Source organism: Schistocerca gregaria, chromosome 9, assembly GCF_023897955.1.
Source record: "Schistocerca gregaria isolate iqSchGreg1 chromosome 9, iqSchGreg1.2, whole genome shotgun sequence".
In the NCBI taxonomy this organism is placed as follows: Eukaryota; Metazoa; Arthropoda; class Insecta; order Orthoptera; family Acrididae; genus Schistocerca; species Schistocerca gregaria.
Window position 1 is genome coordinate 147,522,557 of NC_064928.1, and position 17,537 is coordinate 147,540,093.

At 43.6% G+C, this 17,537-nt stretch overlaps 1 protein-coding gene across 1 annotated transcript in view; it reads left to right on the forward strand.

Moving 5' to 3' along the window:
- The first annotated feature begins 210 nt into the window (after nt 1-210).
- LOC126291753 (putative uncharacterized protein DDB_G0271606) overlaps nt 211-17,537 on the forward strand; it is a 33,239-nt gene continuing 15,912 nt past the window's right edge. Inside the window, exon 1 of the mRNA XM_049985430.1 lies at nt 211-304. The gene's annotated coding sequence lies outside the window, so the exon portion shown is untranslated. The remainder of the gene's footprint in view (nt 305-17,537) is intronic.

Below are 17,537 nucleotides of genomic sequence, written 5' to 3' on the forward strand. Positions count from 1 at the left end.
CTCTGGCCCGCTACGCCCCGCTGTGGCCGCGGCTTCTTGCCGCCGCCTGCAGAACTGCATCTCCTGCTGCCCTTCCCCTCCCCGCACGTTTCTCCACTCTTTTGCCGTCGCGTGACGGGCCTCCTCTCTCTCTCTCCCTGGCCTGCCACTCCCCTGCGCCTGCAGTAGCCGCCGTGTATATAAGGGGGGCGAGGCGAATCGGGCCCCCAGACGTGATCCAGGCCGGTCGCGGAGAGGGTCAACAGGAGGAGCAGGAGTTACCACCAGCGGACACAGCCAGACTAGAGGCGCTCTTCCAGACAAGGTGAGTCCACACACTCTGCCTGCGCGAGACAGCCTGGCACCGTCTGGTGGCGATGCGGGACCTAGAGTCTCCAGAAGCACGGTCGTGACCGCCCTTGCTGGATACCACATACCCCAAACCTTCGAGAGACCGTCCACAAACGTCTTGTGAGGGATCAGATATAGAAAAAGTATATGTATCATGGGCAAATTGGCAATTTGACCCTAAATAACGAAAAATGTGAGGTCATCCACATGAGTGCTAAAAGGAATCTGTTAAACTTTGGTTACACGATAAATTATTCAAATATAAAGATCATAAATTCAACTAAGTACCTAGGAATTACAATTACGAACAGCTTGAATTGGAAGGAACACGCAGAAAACTCTGTGTGGAAGGCTAGCCATACACTATGCTTTATCCTCAGGACACTTACGAAATGTAACAGATCTACTAAGGAGACTGCATACACTACGCTTGTCCGCCCTCTTTTAGGATACTGCTGCGCCGTGTGGGATCCTTACCAGATAGATTGACGGAATACATCGAAAAATCAATTATTCAAAAACAGTCTTAATCGCATTTATTATTATTATACCGCAACCGGTTTCAAGCCGACGCAGGGGTCATCTTCCATTGGTCGACTGGTGGTGTCTCTCCAGCCTACATAACGGCAGAAAACTGTAGTATGTAGGCAGGAGAGACGCCACCAGCAGTCGACCAATGGAAGATGACCCCATACGTTGGCTTGAAACCGGTTGGCGGTAATAAATGCGATTGAGACTCTTTTGAATAATTGGTTAATCACACTAATCGCTGCTTCATCTTCACAACCATGTTGTCCAAAAATCTACATCGAAAAAGTTCAAAGAAGGGCTGCACGTTTTGTATTATCGCGAAATAGCGGTAGAGAGTGTCACTGAAATGATGCAGGATTTGGGATATACACCATTAAAAGAAAGGTGTTTTTCGTTGCGGAGGAATCTCCTCACGAAGTTTCTATCACCGCGTTTCTCCTCCGAATGTGAAAATATTTTATTGACGCCGACCTATATAGGGCGGTACGACCAAGATGATAAAATAAGGTTAATTTTAATTTTAAAAACCAACAGCCTCAGTTGCAAAGTTTACCTAGATTTACCTAGGTTTCAGTCGGGCTACCCAACGTTCTTCAGTCGAAAAGTAACTACCGATTGTCCATAGTGGACATCGTCAAGCTAAAACAACAAATACATAAGTTATCGTCATACTGTACAACTTATCTGAAACTGCTTCGGTCCCACTTCGCGACCGCAGTTCCAGTACAGCACTCGTGGCTGCCACATCGCGGTCTCGAAGTGGTGCTAAGGCATTTTCAGATAAGTTGTACAGTATGACGATAACTTATGGATTTGTAGTTTTAGCTTGACGATGTCCACTAGGGACAATCGGTAGTTACTTTTATTATGAAGAAGGTTGGATAGCCAGACCGAAACCTAGGTAAATCTAGGTAAACTTTGCAACTGAGGCTTTTTAAACTAAAAATAATATTTATACAGTTGCTGACAGGGCCGCGAAATGCTGAAGATAAAATACGGGACATCAGAGCTCGTACCGAAAGATATAGGTGTTCGTTCTTTCCGCGCGCTGTACGAGATTGGAATAATACTGACTTATGAAGGTGGTTCCATGAACCCTCTTCCAGGCACTTAAATGTGATTTGCATAGTATGACGCAGGAGTTATTGTCCGATGACGGTCCATATGTGCTCGATTGGAGACAGATACGGTGGTCTAGCAGGCCAGGGCAGCACGTCGACAATTGTACACACTGTTGCGTTACAACAGTGGTATGTGTGTGTGAGTGTTATCCTGTTGGAAATCGCTCCCTGGAACGAAATAGAACCGCAGACTTTAACTCCCGGTATAGATCCAGTGTGCCTAGCACGCATAGAAGTTGGTTGTAGGCTCTTAGCTGGCCTCCTTCTAATCAACATAGAGTAACCTGTCAGTACAGAACTACTGGTTCGAGAACCAGTACTTCTGTACTGACAGGTTACTCTGTAACTGCAATATATAATCTGGAGATGGGCAGCTAGCCTGAAACCGGTTATTCAAAATAAAAAAAATAGCGATCAAAGACTGAAATGCCATATATTTAATCAAATTCTTGCCATACCCGTCCCAGCATGGCATCGTCGACTGTGGCAGTCACTTCCCCTATTCTCTTCCGGAGCTCTGCTACATCACGTGGTAGAGGCGGTACATACACCAGATCTTTAATGTGCCCCTACAAGAAAGAGCCCCACGGAGTGACATCGGGTGATCGGGGAGGCCATTTCATGAACTCCCAACACACAGAACCTGAACTCGCCATGTTTGCAACTCGCGCTGACTGTCGGCAAATTACCAAACTACGGTGTGGCGGTATATATGAAAAAAAAAACTTTCAGGGTTTCTCTTCAAAATTACATATGTATGATATCTGTACGATGTTTGGTTCTTGCGCAATAAATAATTGAATGTGCTTCCGCACTTTGTGTACACCCTGTACTTCTAGCCGGGTACTTGCTGTGTCTGAAGCGTGGACTACATGATATAGTGCGCCAGCATTTTCTACGAAAAATTACGCCTGTTTTGAATCCAGTGGCACTCTTTTTGAATACCTTCTACTGTGTTAAACACTCTTAAGTAAACAGTACATTATCTCTTCTGAACTGAAAGCTCGTGTTCATTTACTGTGTTTGTTGTTACTCAGGACAGATCTTACTTCCAAGACTATAAGCACCTCACCTACACCAAAGTAGTTGTGTTTCGGCACCTCTGTCATTTCCATCGATTTGAACGCAACCTTTTCAACCATACTGTATCACTTCTACCTACGAACATGTCGCGAAAACACCATGCAGATGAAATTACAGAGACTGGAGCTCACAACAGCTGTTCTTCCCGCGCACCGTTCGCGACTGATAAGGGAGGAAGGGCCAATGGTGTGGAAAGTACCATAGGGTGTCTAAATATCATCTGCTAAAACGCATCCTGACACTTAATAGTGGACATTAACGTGACTCGTGTCCGTTTCTGTGAAGGCTTGCTGGAAACACGTTCAATGAAGTGTCTCGATGTCTATGGAGAAATCTAGCTCATTCTGCGCAAGAGCCGAAACCAGAAGATAGTGATTTTGGCTGCTGGGATCTGTATCGATGTCAACGTCATCCCAATAGTGTTCCCTGTGGATGAGGTCGGGGCTGTGGTAAGGCCAGCGCATTTCAGGAACAGTACCGTGCACAAACCAATGACTTACAGATGCTGTTTAGTTACTGTCACCCTCTCCGAACTGTTCCTCTTCTGTACTCAGTACACCGCACAGTAAATGTGTTCACATCCCTCGCACTCAACTGCGGAGTAAGGCGACGACACGTTAATCGCGAAAGATAACCTCACGCCAAAATACCAAACAGTATGATGTCCTCCTTCTTCACACACGACGGCAGCCAACGTTGTGCGGGCAGTTGCCCGTCCCAAACCCTTCCTCCGATTCACTTGTTTCCAGTCATCCACTGCCGTCGTTTACACGGCTTCTAGCGTAGCTTACCATTGGTAATCAGGAGCTTGCCGCATTGTCGCGCGACCACCTGCGACGTAGCACTGAACAGACGTCGACGTAAAGTTGCAAGAAGCCCCCACTCGCGCTAAACCTCTGTTTAGCGGGTGAGTCCGTATATGGTGGTATAAGGGTCATACAGTATAATTAGCCACGCTTTCCCACCCGAGTTTTGCGATATTTAAGTCAGTCCGTCCTGGAGCTGACTCAGTGAGCTGCCGCATAGAAATTCTTCCTGCTGCGATGCTCTCGTATTTTTATGTCCCCTCCCATAGCCGTAGCAGTGCCGTCGGATTCTGAAAGTACACTACTGTCTATGTATTATGTAATGAAGAGGGATTGCAGATGATCTTACGCAGGTTGCCATTATGGCCCGTTTATATAAGAAACGCTGTAAAGTGAACTTGTTCACACTGATTATAAGCTGTTAACGGTACGAAAGTATGGTCTACCGCATGACTAGATCGAAAGGCATCTTATCGGTTATGCCAAAGTTACTCATTTATTTATTAACATCAACGTTTCCTGACATTGTAAAATTACTGAAATATAGTATTTATGTCCCGCACACTCCTAATGGCTGAGCGGCAAAAGGCAACTTTTGTTACCCAATATTTGTTAATAACAATTACCTGACTCGCGCCAGAATAAATGTACTTTCGCTACGTATCTCTTTGTTGACGACACGAGCGATTCCTGCATCGGAATCTCATTCCACTGGCTCTGAAAGCGCCAGATGGCCAACCGCCTCTGATAGTCAGCGTGGGAACGTATCGCTCGCCCCTTACTCCGTAAATACTGCAGCGCTGATACATTTACTTCACATACGTGGAATAGCAAAACTGGAAATAAAGTAAAATGCGCTCTTATCTCCAAATATGGGGCGCCTTACAACTTGATCGTAACATCGGCTTCAAAATAATGGAATACCGACGTAACGCTGATATTCGTTCTGCTGACAGCTGGTGTGAATGTCGTCATTTCAAATATTTTGGGGAAGAAGTGTGGTGCTAACTTTTGTTACGAGACTTGATGTGACCCTTCAGCCAGCGAGATCGCTTCAGAAGCGTCAGTCACAGCGGGGTTACAGGCGCGCGAGATTTCCGCGGGCGCGCAGAATTGCCGTGGCGTAGAGTCTCGCCTGAGGACAACGTCACGCGGAGGTACGAAACGTCGCTCCGTACCAGGGCGGAACGGCGCCGCACTTTCGCACATCCGCCGCACGGGAGCTGAAAGCAACGCTCTCTTCCTACCGGGTACCTGAGTTCGAGATAACTTCACCACACGGCACGCAATGCGGGCTGCAAAGAGCAGCTAGGCACAGGGGCCGCATCTGCATCTACATACACAGGATGTCCCACGAGGATGGTTCAAATGGCTCTAAGCACTATGGGACTTAACATCTGAGGTCATCAGTCCCCTAGACTTAGAACTGCTTAAACCTAACTAACCTAATGACATCACACACATCCATGCCCGAGGCAGGATTCGAACCTGCGACTGCAGCAGCAGCAGCGCGGTTCCGGACTGAAGCGCCTAGAACCGCTCGGCCACAACGGCCGGCCGTCACACGAGGAATGTGAATATCAGGGATATGAGAGGAACAATCATTCGGTGCAACAAAAGTCTAGTAAATGTGCGCTCTAAAATGCATACCTTAATAGCTATCAGTACTTATTGACCTTAGATTCTGTGAAACAAATCTCTTTTATTGCAAGCTCTTTACTTTCCGTATTACGAGACATAGTAGCTCTCTACCCCGTGCCGATTACGGAAAGCAAACAGATTGCAGTAGAAGAGATTTCTTCAAGTATCGAAGGTGAATAAGTGATCGTAGCTATTAAGGTATGCATTTAAGAGCACACGTTTACTAGAATTTTTTGCATCTCATGAGCATTCCTGCAATATTCCTGAATACTCCAGTATAATCCCCAGGCTAGGGTGGATTGCTTGGAGGAGAAAAACGTAACAGTATGATCGATTTTCTATCCTGTTCTATTCCTGTATTGAGCAAGCCTATATTTTTTAATAACAGCGTATTCTCCAGAAACTGTACCATTTATTACAATATCCATCACTAAAATTTCAACCTCGGGCCATTTTCAAGTGGTTAGAGGTGCTGAATATACAGTGGTAGTCAGCATTAATAAAAAGAATAAAAATTTCCTACGTAAGGTTCTACCGATGTTTCTACAAGATGTTTCACTGCATGACAGAATGGCGATGTACTTCCAACATGATGAATGTCTGGCACGCAGCTCGCGTGCGGTTGAAGTGGTATTGAATAGCATATATCATGACAGGTGGATTGGTTGTCGAAGCACCATACCATGGCCCGCACGTTCACCGGATCTGACGTCCCCGGATTTCTTTCTGTGGGGAAACTTGAAGAATATTTGCTATCGTGATCCACCGACAACGCCTGACAACATGCGTCAGCGCATTGTCAATGCATGTGCGAACATTAGGGAAGGCGAACTACTCGCTGTGAAAGGAATGTCGTTACACGTATTGCCAAATGCATTGAGGTTGACAGGCATCATTTTGGGCATTTATTGCATTAATGTGGTATTTACAGGTAATCACGCTGTAACAGCATGCGTTCTCAGAAATGATAAGTTCACAAAGGTACATGTATCACATTCGAACAACAGAAATAAAATGTTCAAACGTACCTACGTTCGTTATTTTAATTTAGAAAACCTACCTGTTACGAACTGTTGGTCTAAAATTGTGGCCATATATTTGTTACTATTGCAGAGCCATCTATCACAAAGCGGAAAAAGTGGTCCAACTAAAACATTCATATTTCTTTACGTACTACACGAATTTGTAATAAAAAATGGGGGTACCTATTTAAAAAAAACGCAGTTGATATCCGTTTGACCTATGGCAGAGCCATCTAGCGGGCCAACCCCCTTCAAGCTAGACAAGTTTCGTTCTTTGTAGTTTTTTCGATTCCCGCTTATTTCGTGAAATATTTGGCCCAGTCACAATCAATGGACCACCCTGTTTATTACAAGGAAATACAGTGGCCTCGACTTTAATTACTGTTAATAGGGATTTGTAGTTTTACTCTTGATGTTTTTACTCTCTGGAACTGTAGTGATGTCCTGCTACTGGAGTGGAAATTTAGGTTATTTAGAATCAGCCTGCTTAGAGTGCCGACGGAATTTTTCCGCAAATGACAGTTCATTTATTCTGTCCAGACGAATTATTCTTAGAAAGTGGTGATTTTTACCCAAGAATTGTAATACTCACGTCCGTCCGCGCTAATTTTTGAGCTGTCAGACAATGTTATTAATCCAGGTTAGGATTACTATTGTGAGACAGTAAATAATACGGGGATAAAGGCCTCTCATTGATGTATCTCCATAGGTCGATAATTCGTTCCAATTGGTCGACGAACCCCATCCTCCCAAGAATAGTAAGCCCCTCAAAGACATAAGAACCGTCAGAAAATAACCCAATGACTGCTCACTGTCCGCTACTCCATTTTTTGGCTGTTTCATGAAACACATACACATTTGTATTTACATATAGGCGACATTTTGTTGCAGGTGAAGTGTGCGGTCTCTTTGATTACCTATTGAACAAACCAGCCTATATGACGTGACAGTAACTGTTACTGCCGGATTCGGCGTACCTGGTCGTACAGCGTAACGTGCAGCGCACTACCCAGCCAGACTCGGCTTTAAGTAACATGGCGGATTAAGGGCCGTGGTCTGGTACACCATACAGCCTGAGGGTGACTTTTAGGCGGTTTACCACGCTCGTTTTGGCAAATGCTGAGCTGGTTCCCAACTTCCATATTGGAGGATTCGGTACGAAACAGTTCAAACACGATGACACACAAAGCAGAGTTTACACGATTCGTAGAGAGACGACACATAACGACTTCCTCCCTAAGGTAGGTTTAACGAAAAACGCGCTAGGAAGCCCATCCGGCCCCGAAGCTAAATAATAAAAAAAATTAAATTTGTCAAATCGTGAAAACGCAGACCCCGTACTAGGTAGGATAAGCACTAGAATTATACCATCTTATTCTGATTTGGCACTATGATTCAGGAGTGTTGCTGTCACCGACGTTAGCTGGTCTGCGTAGTCAGCTGCGATCAAGTACTTTAGTATTAAATCTGAATATACTGTAACACAGGAGAAGCCGATAATACAGTTAATAAAAGCACGTTATACACATTTTTGTTCAATGAAAAAGGGGCCATATTTCAGCGACATGTGCACACAGAAGTTGTGCCTCAGTACGGCTCTGGACAGATTTCAGAAGTAAGTCGGAGATGTCTGTACTGAGAATAGATTATGACGAAATTGGTGGAGAGAAACTCCCTGAGACACTAAAACAGTCTTTGAGAGTGCCGCCCGCGTTTGGCAAGGTTTTGGCTCAGAGTTAACCGCAAAGGGGCTTTCATACAGGCTACACTACGAGTGGGAGCTAACTGTTTTCACTAAATAAGTCTGTGCACGTGCGTAGAGTCTGAAAGTAAATTTGTTGCGATGTCCGGGGAACAATAATCAGCTGTTTACACGCTCTAAACCACGAAACAATTCCACGTCTATGAAAGGAAATGGGAGAAATTTGCTACTGTCGACATTGCCGTGGAACTGTGAAAGGAGTGTGGATGTCTCATGCACAGCAAAGTAGGGGAATGAAGTTTAGATAGAGAAAGTTGGAAAAAATAAAGTGGGGGCATTTGTAATCCTGCGGGTAAAGTGTGAAACTCATAGAAATCAGATGTAAAAACCGAGTAGAGAAATCTGCGTAAATTGCACAGCAGTGAAACGAACTTGTTGCTGGAGAATGTACCGTGACATTGAGAACAAGTTAATGGGGCAGCTGGAAGGGAAATTGAGGACGAAGGAGACTGGGACGTAAACCACGGACTATTACTGAGAATAATTTTGTTTCTTCATTTTGTCCGTAGCAGAGATGCTGGGACTGCTAGAAGATGTAATGGAGTAGACATGAATGGAAGGAGAGATAGAATTTAATAGTCCGTCAAGGTCCACGTCGCTGGAAACAGAACACTGATCAGTCGATCAAGGATGCAAAAACTAGCGGCCACGGCTCGATTTAGAAATCATCTCAGCATTCGAATAAACTGATTTGGGAGGTAGGAGTTAGAATTTATGGGATAGATATTTAGTGAATTAATGCACTAGGTGCAATTCGGTGAAAACACCGCTAGTAAATCTGTCCACAGTACTGCTGTGTACTTCTGTTAAAGTACAGCTCTCACTGCCGGAAGAGCAAAACCGAGACAGAATAGAAAAATACTGAATGCAAGCTGGAGGGCGAAGAGCTGTACCGTCTGTTGTGAATGACAATACGCAATTTTTCACAAATGTAACTTTTATTGAGGTACTTTCACAATGTTTGTGACTGGACAACAAACGAAAAGGTAACAATAACGATGCCAGTAAAAGTCTTCTAATTGAGGCGAACAAAAGTTCCTTCTAAATTTCCACAAAGGTTCGTGGTAACATACACACACTAGTAAGAGTCCAGTTCAGAGACGAAGACATAATCTTCAGTGGTCGAAGTACACGTGGTCGGCATCCGGAGTGAACTGAACTTCGGGGCTGGTTCTAGCCCCTAAATAGCTGGCTCCAGCCAGTCAGGTTTTGGCGTAGTGATGCTTCCTGCAGGACGTGGCTCGAGCTAACCCTGCAAGAAGTAGTGCTCGGAATGTCTATTATCTTGTATGTAAATAGCCGGTGTTTGCCATGGTGCATTTGGTACGCCTTGGACATAGACAACGCCATGTGTACTATGGGTTGCCGGCCCTCAGGGGCTACCTTGGCTCCGGCATAACATCGTCGGCAACTGCACTGTTGTGCAGACGTTTACATCACAGCACAGGTACGAAGTAAAATGATTAGAAATGAAATGAGATATAATTACTCTGCAGCTACCTATCAGTCCACGGCTTCCTTAACGCAAAACACTCTCCCAAAATATCTCAGAACAACCTCCAAAATTTCGTGGATAGAGTTCGCGTTCACCCATCGTAATCATGATACAGCAATAACGCTGATTTCGATATAAACAATCACATCTGGACGCATAACATTCAATTAATGTGGTTCTTAATGCCTCAGGATGATCTGCTTGTCCATAGAAATAGGTAGTGCGCTTTTCACGAAACAAATGCCGGCCGCGGTGGCCTCGCGGTTCTAGGCGCGCAGTCCGGAACCGTGCGCCTGCTACGGTCGCAGGTTCGAATCCTGCCTCGGGCATGGATGTGTGTGATGTCCTTAGGTTAGTTAGGTTTAAGTAGTTCTAAGTTCTAGTGGACTAATGACCACAGCAGTTGAGTCCCATAGTGCTCAGAGCCATTTGAACCATTTGAACGAAACAAATGTACAGCGATTGCGCCATATCATGATTTTTTAAAAGCTTGAAATCATTACAAGTATTGTCAGTACTAAGATTAACCGATGACGTTGCTGTGCTTAGTGAAAGTGATGAAGAACTACAGGACTTGTTGAATGAATGAATAGTCTAATCAGCACGCACTATGGATTGACAGTAAACCGAAGAAACTCTATGTAATGTGGAGCAGAGAAAAAGAGATTAGCGATAAACTTAACATCAAAGCTGGGAACCTTGAAACAACCGAAGTGAAGCATGGCTGTTAACTTGGCGAGGAAAAGGGGATACACACAGAAGCACCAAACAAACTAATATAGATTTTCAAATATAGATATATGTAAACAGGCAGAATACGGCCCTGCGGTCAACAAAGCCAATATAAGAAAAGTGTCTACTGCAGTTGGTAGCTAGATTACTGCTGATACAATGGCAGGTTATCAATATTTCACTGAGTTTGAACGTGATGTTATAGTCGGCACACGAGCGATAGGACACAGCATCTCCGAGGCAGCGATGAAGTGGAGATTTTACCGTACGACCATTCCACGAGTGTACCGTGAATATGAGGAATCCGGTAAAACATCAAATCTCCATCGCAGTGGCCGGAAGAAGATCCTGCAAGAATGGAACCAGTAACGACTGAAGAGAATCATTCAACAATGACAGAAGTGCAACTCTTCCGCAATTTGCTGCACATTTCAATGCTGGGCCATCAACAAGTGTCAGTGCATGAACCATCCAACGAAACATTATCGATATGGCCTTTCGGAGCCGAAGGACCACTCGTATACCCTGGATGACTGCGTGACACAAAGCTTTACGCATCACCTGGGCCAATCAACAACAAAATTGGACTGTTAGAGACAGGAAACATGTTGCCTGGTTTGACGAGTCTCGTTTCAAATTGTATTGAGCGGATGGACGTGGACGGGCATGGAGACAACCTCATGAATCCATGGATCCTGCATGTCAGCTGGGTGTCTGCCGTTGTGGCCGAGCGGTTCTAGGCACTTCAGTCCGGAATCGCGCTGCTGCTACGGTCGCACATTCGAGTCCTGCCTCGGGCATGGATATGTGTGATGTCCTTAGGTTAGTTAGATTTAAGTAGTTCTCAGTCTAGGGGACTGATGACCTCAGATGGTAAGTCCCATAGTGCGAGCCATTTGAACCATTTTTTTGTCAGTAGGGGACTGTTCAAGTTGTAATGGTGTGGGGCGTGTCCAGTTGGAGTGATATGGGACCCCTGATAGTCTAGATACGACTCTGACAAGTGACTCGTAGGTAAGGATCCTGTCTGATCACCTGCATTCTGATGGGCTCGGACATTTCCTGCAGGACGATGGGACACCGGGGATGTCCAGAATTGCTACAGAGTGGCTCCAGGAATACTCTTCTGAGCCCTCAAATTACCCAGACATCAACGTTATTGAGCATATCTGGGATGCTGTTCAGAAGACATCGTACTCTTACGGATTTATGGACAGTTGCCTCCAGCACAATTTCAGACATTAGGCGAGTCCATGCGACGTCGCGTTGCGGCACTTATGTTTGTTCGCGGTGGGCCTACCACATATTAGGCAGGTGTGTCAATCTCTTTGGCACTTCAGTGTAAGTAGCAGGCTAACACAAGCCAATACGACATTCCGGGTCAAAATAAGTCCACTAGTATCAAACGCAGGCCTAAATTGGAGGACGAAATTTCTGACAATGTGCATGTGGAGCCCAGCATTGTATGTGAGTGAATCACGCACTGTGGGAAAACCGGAGAAAAAGAGAATCAAAGAGTTTGAGACGTGGTGCTATTGTAGGATGGTGACTAGAATGATGAGAAACGAAGAGGTTCTCCGCAGAATCTGCGAGGAGAAACGTATATCTAAAACATTGATAAGAACAAGGGACAGGACGTGTTATGACATCAGAGAACAACTTTCGTGTTACGAGGAATGCTCGACTGCGACAGAGGCTGGTTGTTTTCACATATGTTTATTATGCCATTTCAATGTTTACATGATATTTTTGAAGGTACTCCCCTCCTACGTGAATGCACTTTTTATAGTGCCTCTGCCAGACCTCGAACACATGGTGCAGTGCAGTCTTTATCAGGTGCTTGAGAATCGCCGCACTTTTCGTGAGCACTGCTTCAGAGACAGGGTGCCAGATTGGAGCTACAATGCGGATGCGGTACAGGTATGTTGGACTGATCCAAAAACGGCACGACTTGATGTGCGACGCGAGGCCGTGAATTGTCATGATGAAATCGTCACCCAGATCAAAAAGTTTTGGTCGTTCCTAGCAGTGTGCTGCCTCAGTGTAGCCAATACTGACGTCGAGTGTGTTGCTCTAACAGTAGTGTGAGGTGGGAACTGCGAGCTGATAAATCATTCCATCGCCGTCAAAAAATGTGATCACCATTACTTTCTCTGCAGATGGACTAACGATTGCTGTTTTTGCTGTTGGAGACTCTGACGATTTCCACACTGTGTTGGCTTATTTATGAAGCCATAACTCACCATCGTCGATAATCGATACTAGAGACGCACTTCCTCTATCAGCAGCAGCTCACGGCTTGTCTCCATTCGCACAGCCTTTTTTTTTTTTTTTTTTTTTTTTCGCGAGCCAATAGGCGTGGCACTCAACAGGCACAAACACGGGTCGTATGGAGATGATCATGCATAGTCGTAAAGAAAACGCCATATGAAGTTATTAACACTTCACTAAGGTTAGATAATATTACCCGCCGATCCTCACGGACAATCACAGCAGCTGTGTTGATGTTGACTTCAGTCACAGCGGAAGCCTAAACACCAGGCCCACGTTGCTTACCACAGACAAGTCGCCATCTTTGAAGTCCCTGAACCACCTAAACACTGTTGTACGATGTAGTGCTTCTTCACCGTACGCTTACTGCAGCTTTTCGTAAGTTTTAGAGGCTGTGTGGTTTATTGTACCGTACTGTTCCTCTCTCGTCACCTCCTCCGCTTAGTAAGCTAAATACAGAGACCGTCTAGAAAACAGAACGATACAACCAACATGTCCACACCTGAGTGCTGCCGCCTATGGGCATTATACATGAAAACTCGCTCTTTTAAAATATTCGTGGTACAGGTAGGAAACTACCACGGAAGCTGACGAAACAAATTTGTCTCAGTACTGGTAAGTTTATTTCTAATTGGTTGGTTGGTTGATTTCGGAAGCAAACAGCGAGGTTATCGGGCACATTGGATTAGGGAAGAATGGGGAAGGAAGTCGGCCGTGACCTTTCAAAGGATGCATCCTGGCATTTGCCTGAAGCGATTTAGGGAAATCACAGAAAACCTGAATCAGGATGACGGGACGCGTGTTTTATTAGTGAGATGAAGAGCTTGGCACTGGAGAAGAATTCGTGGCGGGCCGTATTTAACCAGTCGGAAAGCTGGTGTCTTAAATAAAATGAAAACCACAGTGGATGACATTCGAGAATTTTATGGGAGTGGCATGAGTTTCACACGTCGGCATTTGGTCTCGTGGAAGGTGGTCTGAAATGTCGCGCGGAGAAAGCATAAGAATATGGGTGTGGGAGCCACATGAAAATGGCAAGAGAAAGCCGACACTTCTTCGTGGGCGGTCCAAAAATACTCCGAGCACCTTGGAGGAATGCGAAATGAAAGCCCGGTGTGCGGGAACAGAACTGGCTGCGGACGACACGGTGGCCTTTGCTAGTTGATGGGTGGTACACAAACTGCTTAAGACGGCATCTGCTTCGTTATACAAGCCTGTATTTTAAAATTTTGTCAAATGATTTCTAAAAATAGATGTTTTGGAGTTCATTACTTTTATTTTGTTCTATCACGCCAGAAATTTACAAAAATAAGACCTCATATTGTAAAGATTGTTTTTTTTCCCTAGTACTCTGCCACATTTAATCCGCTTTCGTATTTACTCCATCACACTTCCATTCCATCTTTTCGGAAGCTGTTCTCTACCTCCTTATGTGCTGCTGCACGCATTCTTGCTCTTCACTGGGAAATAGATGGACGCGTAGAAAGTGCATTTCTACTCTGACGCTACAAACGAACGTTTTTAAATTTTCCAACAAGGTTTTGGCTGAAAAAAACTACGGAATGAGGGTGTTGTAGATACCTTCTCCTACTCAACCAATCATAAACTGTCAATTCATTCACGTAGTATGAAAAATTGTGGTTCCACTGAAAGCCAGATGTAATTTAAATTACGGCGTGTTTACTTGGAAAGGTTGAATTAGAGGTGTTAGTTTCTTGATACAAATCCCCGCATTTTTAATGATGCCCTTCTTGCAGACACTATATAGCCCACTACATGACTGCACAACATTATCTATCTGCTCATACACAATTACTTACACTGATTCTTAGCGTACGTTCTTCATTCACTCCACCACACAGTATTACTGCATAACAACTATATATTATTAACGTAAAACAACTTAAACAGAAAAAAAGAGTTCCGTAATATTTATGGCATTGTTACTTCTGGTGTATTTTAACTGTCTGACGATAACGTGGTTTACCTAGATATTTTCTATGATATGTGCGTGTCATATCATACCTCATTTGTATATTTATACTGGTCACATTTTCCTTGCAGTTGCAAGGGTATTTAAAATCTGTCAGTGCAGTTACTGAAAAATTCGTATTTATGTCAGCAGACGTTCTTCATTTTATTGATATAAAAGACTGCCAGTAGTCTACAATGAACGATACTTGCGATTTTTGTTTCTTTTCAAGATCTAAAATCAGTTCTTGACATAAGCATAAATTGGACAAAAAGTTCCATAAGAAAAAAATCACACCACCGTATTTCTATGTCACAAACTGATTTGAGAGACAGAACGCAAACAAAAAAATGCAAGTATTGTTCATTGCAGACCACTGAGTATGTTTTACATAAATGAAATGAAACACGTCTGTCGACCTAAATACACATTTTTCATTAGTTACACAGACGGGTTTTAAATAGATTTAATAAATGTCATACCATTGTATCACAAAGATATTTCCCATTCCAAAACGAAATCTTTGGGTTTTTAGCAGAGTTTTTATATACAATCATTACAATTTTCAACTTGAAATCTCATTTCTGAACTACTATTAATACTTTACAGTATTGTGTACGGTTTTGTCACAATCCGCTTACGATAATAGACGGAAATGAAATTACAGATTAGTTGATGGTTTGGTTTTCTTCGGGCACATCTCCACACGGTATACAGCTACGCAGTCAGTTAGGACTGTGTAGTAATGATCATACAGTCTGTAATTACATATTGTTACGTCACATTATGTACGATTTTGCGACCGTTGCCTCTGGGCATAACACGACCTATACTGTTTATTGCAGGATTTCATCGGAAAAGAAGCAAAAGAGCATTAATGTGGACAGATAGGACGAAAGATGAAACCATCTTGTGCACCCTAGGCAGTTTAATTTATTGGGAAAAGTTAAAAAATTACGTAACCCTGGCCCGAGCTGCTGTAATGTCGAACGTAAAGTACCTAAAACAGTTCAAAATTTAACATCGTTGTACAATATAAGTTAGAAATAATGTACATTAGTAACGTATGTGCCACCGAACTTGAATAGACTCGTGTTTGGGAAAACAAGAATTTACTCACACATACAAGTAAAGTTTTCTTGTATACAACAACAATCAGTATGAGAAAACTGATGGGCTGTTCTATAGCTACACGTGTATACTAAGCAGTGCATGGTAGAGGGCTCTTCGTGCCGATGTTGGAAATTTTCTATCGAATTCCAGTGGTGTAGTAAGCGAGCAAAGAATGATTGGGCTATGTGCCTATATACGTGCCATAACGTGTTTTATTCGCAAAATATAAGGCACTGTCAGTAGACTGGACGCACAACGTTCCTCAGGTCCTTTATATTTTTACAACAGGATTTTTCGAAAACCGTGCCACGTTTCTTCCAAAGATTAACTTTGACATTAACCGAGTATCTCTAACAGAGTAGAATTAATAATGGTAGGACGATGTCAGTTGTAATGCCTACTCGATAATGAGCCTAAATGCTGCGACATCACAGTAAATTGGGTTGTATTAGAGATTTCCGTTACAGAGGAATGCACTTCAGCAAAACTCAAGGTCTTCGATTTGTCTTTGTAATTCTTTTATGTGTTTTCCCACTTATATGGCTTCCTAATATTACTCCTATACACTTGTTCGTTTTGCTGTGCTAAAGATATTCATCAGTAAGGTTGTTATCGGATAGTGAATTTCTCTACGTCTACGTTGCAGGTGTTCTCTTGATTTTATCCACAGTTAAAGAGAGCTGTCATTCATTACAGCAAGTAGAAATCATGGCCTAGTATTCTGCATTTTTTACGACAGTACAACGACGATACTTTCTCGTACCACATCAACCTTACGATGTAATCTTGTAGCGCTACTGACATTATCTAGCACATTTTTTGTGTATATCGAGCACGAGCCATGGCAGACGCAGTGTTATGTTCGAAAGTGGCGACTCTGTGACTCCAAATGTGTGTGACTATGGAGACAATGTGCGATCTGTCGAGCTTATAGGGTGAAAAGAAACCATAGGAAGACTGCTTTTGGTACATCAAGGAACATAAATATTATCAGTAATCCGGAGAGTGATGTGCTGAAACGTACGTAGATCAGTTGAAATTTATGGACTAAGAAATTAATAATGCCTCATTACGCTTGTGTCCTTTTCCTTTTTCTTTCGAAAAACAAAAAATCTGCGAGAGCTCTATGAATCTTTTCAGCAGTAGGTGTCCCCAGCGCAGCTCCCTTTTTAGTTCCTTGAGTTCTGTGTGTGAAATACTTCGTTCCCTGCTCCAGCAAGAAGCTTGTGGTTGTACAGAGGTTCATGACCCATGAACAGTCATCATTATTTCATTGTTCATTCCTATACGGTTTTACCTTATTTACCCCTGCCTCTTATGCTACTGGCATATCTTTAGTACACTTTGGGTTGCCTTCTACGCAGGGGCAAGAATACACGTGCCAATACTGACTCTATAGTAGGTAGACTGGAATAGTGCTATTTTTATATTATTTGTAGAGTTGTAGAGAGCTTTTGACAATATTGACAGAAAAACGCTTTTTGAAATTCTGAAGGTAGGAAGGATAAAATACATGTAGCGAAAGAGTACCTACAATTTAGACAGACTCCAGGTTACTGTTAAGAGAATCGAAGAATATTAAAGACAAGGGCCAGAGGTTGAAAATACTTCAGTTGTAAAGTTCTTTTACTATCACACTGCCGGTTTCGGACTCAAAA